The sequence below is a fragment of the Akebia trifoliata genome, chromosome 5 (assembly GCF_017979445.1).
Source record: "Akebia trifoliata isolate Shusen 1 chromosome 5, ASM1797944v1, whole genome shotgun sequence".
Classification (NCBI taxonomy): domain Eukaryota; kingdom Viridiplantae; phylum Streptophyta; class Magnoliopsida; order Ranunculales; family Lardizabalaceae; genus Akebia; species Akebia trifoliata.
Genome location: NC_141379.1, coordinates 17585591 through 17591590, shown reverse-complemented (window position 1 = coordinate 17591590; position 6000 = coordinate 17585591).

Sequence of the window (6000 nt, the reverse complement as noted above, 5' to 3'; positions counted from 1 at the left end):
AGAAGTTACCATTCGCATTAGGGACATATTACACTTCAATACAATTTTCCATTGGAGTCATTCCCTATTCTCTAGTGTATGATATGGAAGCAATCTCACCAGATGAAATGGAGATCCCGTATATCAAGGACTTGATGGAAAGTCAATTGTTAGAAACAAACTGAGTCTGACCTTAGTACAACGAACTGAACCTGGCTGAAGAAAATAACCTAAAAGCTTTATACCACGTGCAGGCTTATCAAAGAAGTGTCGTACGTGCGTTTGACAAAAAGATCAAGGCCCGTCACTTACAAGTCGGAGATTTGGTACTCAAAGAAAATCAGACACTTATTTTTTACCCCAGAGGGAAGTTCAAACCTAATTGGGGAGGTCCATTCATCATTAAAGAAAATATTCTTGGAAAAGCCATCAAACTTCAAGATCATGATAGAATCGAACTACTAGAACCAACCAATCTTGACCAGATCAAGCGGTACTACATTTAAGGAGGCCATCTTTAGTAGAATCAATTTTCCTGCTACCCAATTCAATATCTCTTTTCTCAACCCTTTGCAGCCTTTTCAAAAAAAAAATGATGCATTTTTCTTTCTCAGCCTGATCGCCTAACCCAGGGAAGGGAAAAATTCGAACTACGTTTTGGTCTGATCCCAAAATTCTGGGGTACGTAAGCAACCTGAGAAGTTACTTTAGGCTCGACCACATCAAAATAAGAAAAATCTATTTCCCCACACAATAAAAAATCAAGAAAAAATTCAAAAGAAAAGAAAAATATATTCAAAATGGGGAAGAAAATTTAAGGCAAAATAAAAGAAATGCCACACAAGGAACATTTGGGTTTTTAAGCCTCAAGATTCCTTTCTTTTTATGCCCAGTCCTAAGCCTACCTATAAAAGTCTTCCTAAGTATCGTGTGAAAAAAGTCAAGGAAGGTAGTAAAGCTTGATCAGACAGTAATTTCAGAAATTCAGAAGGGAAGAAGAAGGAAAAAAAAAAGTCTGCTAAGTTGAAAACCTGAAAAGGGTGGCTTAGGTAAAAATTAAGGCAAGCTCGCAAGGTTGAAAATCTGAAAGGACGACCTTGGCAACAATCAGAGCAAAGAAAAAAGAAAAAATTGTAAGCTCGCTAGATCGAAAACCTAAAAAGATGATCTAGGTAAAAGCTAGAGCATGCTCGCTAGATTGAAAACCTGAATAGGCAATCTAGGCAAAACTTAGAGCTATCAAAAAATAAAAGAAAATCTCCGTTGAGTTGAAAAGGTAGCCCGAGCCGAAATATCAGAAGTCCGAATGATCAAGTTTCAATACCCAGTTTGAACCAAATATAGACTTAGTGGATACAAGTATCTCGTCTATGATTGATCTGAAGAGTTTCATGTCCCTAAGCGAACCGACGGGGAGAAAGAGCAAATTCTATGATGAATTTCAGAAAGAAATATTTTGTTCCAATTTCTTTGAGCCTGACTCAAAATCTTCAATATAAAAAGTCAAAATTAAAAGTTAAACCTTTATTACGCTTGCCGTAATCAAGGATTTCAAATTTTCATAACAAGGGCACTTCCTTTTTCTAAAGAGTACAGTTGCCCCCCTTACACTAGGGGCATTCGTTTTCAGATTATGTTCAATTATCCCCAGTGCAATGTTCCCTATCAAACTAGGGGCATTTTGGTTCTGAAGCCTGGTCAATTTCAACCCCAAAGGATAAGGTTAACTTCGAATTAAAGGTTACCCTGTTGATAGCAATTTTGAAAACTCCTCAAATTCAAAGAGAGTTAAAATGTTTATCGAACCTTCATAAAATCTAACTTTTTATTTAAAAAATAAAATAAAATAATTCAAATGCGAGGTTAATCCTCTGTTTGTTCCCTCAAAACTTAGTTCATTACTCTTTCACTCCGAGTAGGTAGAGTAGAACTTTCCCAAAAAAAGTAGTTCATTACTCTTTCACCCTGGGTAGGTATAGTAGGACTCTCAAAAAGATTAGTTCATTACTCTTTCACTCCGAGTAGGTAGAGTAGAACTTTCCAAAAAAAAAATTAGTTCATTACTTTTTCACCTTGGGCAGGTAGAGTAGGAGTTTCAAAAAGATTAGTTCATTACTCTTTCACTCCGAGTAGGTAGAGTAGAACTTTCCCAAAAAAAGTAATTCATTACTCTTTCACCCTGGACAGGTAGAGTAGAACTTCCCAAAAAAAAATTAGTTCATTACTCTTTCACCCTGGGCAGGTAGAATAGGACTCTCAAAAATATTAGTTCATTACTCTTTCACTCCGAGTAGGTAGAGTAGAACTTCCAAAAAAAAAATTAGTTCATTACTCTTTCACCCTGGACAGGTAGAGTAGAACTTCCCAAAAAAAAATTAGTTCATTACTCTTTCACCCTGGGCAGGTAGAATAGGACTCTCAAAAAAATTAGTTCATTACTCTTTCACTCTGAGTAGGTAGAGTAGAACTTCCAAAAAAAAAAAAAGATTAGTTCATTACTCTTTCATTCCGAGTAAGTAGAGTAGAATCCCAAAAAAAAAAAAAAATTTAGCTCATTACTCTTTCACCCCATGTAGGTAGAGTAGAATTTCCCAAAAAATTAGTTCATTACTTTTTCACCCTGAGCAGGTAGAGTAGGACTCTCAAAAAGTTTAGTTCATTATTATTTCACTCCGGGTAGGTAGAGTAGAATTTCCAAAAAAAAAATATTAGTGCATTACTCTTTCACTCTGAGTCGGTAGAGTAAGACTCTAAAAAAAATTCATTACTCTTTCACCTAGAGTAGGTAGAGTAGGACATTTAACTTTCTCTCAACTTTTGCTCAGATTTGTCTCAAATATCATTCAAATTTTCTCGAGTTTTGTTTTACTCAGATTTTACTCAGTTTCACACAATGCACACACTTGCACATTTGTTCATCAGTCAAGGAGAATTTTCTAAAATTCAAGGATCTGACACTGTCAGTGAGAGTTCTCGCTCAAGGACTTGACAACCTTTTAGTTTGGGGAGAGTTTTACGCTCAAGGATCCGAACGCCCCGACGAATTGTTAAATCAGGCTGCAAAATGAACTGTCACTAGCTTTGGCATTCGGATATCGCACTATCTACCAAAATAGATTTGCTATCTAGTTTGCTTCAACCCTCTGTCAAAGAGGGGCATCTGTAGACACCCCATTTTTGCACTCGCCTGATTAATCAACTCGTCAACCCGATCGCAATGATTCCCAATGATGGATGTTATTTCCATTACTTTATTTTGTTATCAGAAATATTTCAGAAATCCGGATGAGGTATCTCGAACTGACAAAACTGTAGAAACCACATTACGTTAGGAAAATAAGACTCCAGAAACATAGAAATCATCATTTTTCAGATAAAAAAAATCTTCACGATAAAAATCACTAAAAATTGACCAAATTATCAAAATACCCCTAACATCAAAACAATCCTAGAGCCTACATTACGCTTAGGAAAATTCTTTCGAACACATAAAACAACAAATCGGAACTAAATAAATCATTTCACCAATTTTTACAGAATTTGACAAAATTACGAAAATGCCCTCATAAAGTTCACAACCATTTTACACAAAAAATTTCATAAATGACACAAACCAATATTTTCATTGAATTCCTTATGAAAAATCGATTCTAAAATATCCTAAAACATAAAAAACCGACTTAAAACGTAAAAAGTCCTCTTCGGGGGTAAAACGGTAATTTCTCAATTTTCATAATTAAAAATTTCGAAATTAATAAATAAATATTAAATAATTAAAGTGAAACATTAATGAAATTAATTTAAAATTTTGAACTAAAAAAATTGATCAATCGGGCTCTCAGGCAAAATTGTTGAGGGTTCGCAAGATATTTCTTTAAGGACCCCTCCATTTGGGGGTCCAAAGAATTAAAGATATAATAGAGGGGGGTTCTCCAAAAAAATTAAAGTCAATCAAGCAAGACTAAAGTCAAAGTATTAAAGTCAATCAAGCAAGACTAGAGTCAAAATTAAAGTCAATTAAGTAAGACTAAAGTCAAGGTATTAAAGTCAATCAAATAAGACTAAAGTCAAAATCTTAAAGTCAATCAAATAAGACCAAAAGTCAAAATCCTAATAGAGTTCCAATTAAATAATAACTCTATTTAATAGAGTTGTAACTAAAATATAACTCTACCTAAAACAATTCTAATTAAAATACAATTCTACCTAAAATAATTCTAACTAAAACACAACTCTAACTAAAAGAATTCTATTTAAACACTAATTCTATCTAAATCAACCTTTAAAAAAATCTATAAATAGGGGTCTTCACACCCTTTTTTAGTATCAAATCATAAACCCTAAGAGAAGTAGGTCTAAAAGCCCCCCTAGCCCCCCATAAACCCTAGTTTTGGAGTCCCAACTCCTTACCTAACATCCCTTCTTCGATTTTAAACCTAAAAAACACCTAAAAGCCCTTCAAAAACCCCCTAAAATCCATAACAAACTTCAAGAGCCCAGATAAAAAAAAGAGATGCTTTGCCTCGGAGATTAGAAATCAAATCCGGAGACAGAACGAAGTAAGGAGTACGGTACAAGGAGCAGTTTCACCAGATCTGAGGGAATAGAACCTTTGCGTATCGAAGGTAATATTATTTTATCTAGGTTTTGTCATTAGCAATGTAGTCTTATTTGGGATAAGTAGAGACCGGCATTGACCGGGCGGGGTTGGTGCCTAACACCTTCTTACCCCGTAATGTGATCCCCGGATTCAGTTTTTCTGTAATAGATTAGTTTTTTATCCATTTTAGAGTCAGTTTGGTTCCTAGACCGTAATAACTAGGTGGCGACTCCCAAACCTCAAGGGTCAAAAGCGGATCCGCGCACCCCGTGGATCGAGGGCATTTTCAGAATGTAGATATATTATTGTATCAAGAACAAAGGTTTTGATGTGAATTACAAAGTTAGTGTTGGTAAATACTTGCATTATAGTTGTGGTGTGTTTGTAGGGAGATTGCGTATTGAGGAGTAATTTTCAATTTAAGTACAAGTACACATAATAGATGACGTAGTTGGCGGGGAAAATAAACATAAATGATAGAAAAGATGTGAAAGGATTATTGATAGAGGTTGGTGAGGAATTGGTATAATGTGAATTGATTGTTACCTTATGATTATACAAATGATGGATTAATTGGAGTATGAGCTTGAATTGGATTGAGTAATTGATGGATATATTGGGTTGATGGAAAATAGGTGACCCAAGGTTTAGGAATTGAAAATGAGATTAGCTTAGAGCCAAGGGTAGACGATAATTGAAGATAAGTATCGTCTGTTATACATGTCGTATTAGTGGAATGACAACAACGTTGATAAGGTACAATTTCAATTTCGAGGATTAAATTTTTATTAAGGGAGAGGAGAATGTAATACCCCAGATTTTTAACTCGTATCTCGAAAAAGCCAAATGGTGATATTTTGAGAAAAATGCCGAAAAAGAAAATTAGAGTAAAACACTCGGATATGATTTCGATCATTTTTAATGAAAATCAACTCTGCCATTAGGTTCAAAATGATTGAAATATGTACTTTAGCCTGTAAGCAAGTTCAAATTCGAGTTTAGAGGAAAAAGTTATAAAATCCTCGAATTTCGCGTTAAATGAGACTCAAAATAGTGAAATTTTGTTAGAGCGAGAATTCGGAAAATTTGACTTCACCGTTAGGTCCGGAATGAAAAGTTATTCGAAATGGAATACTCACATGTCATTTTTTGAGTTCGAATGGTTAGAATTTCGTCAAAAAATATAAATAAGTAGAAATATAAAAAATGCCCTCAGCCCTCTTATAAAAGAAAGCTTACTTTCTTTTATTTCATTTCACTTCTTTACTCTTTTATAAAGAAATCCAAATCAGCCATTCTTCCAAACCTAGGGTTTCAACCCTTCCCATCAAAATCTATCGCAAGCGAGTCTGAGTTGAACCTCGACGAAGAAGGCAAAGTCGTCGGCATTGTCGAGCTACACGTGCTCACCCCATTTAACC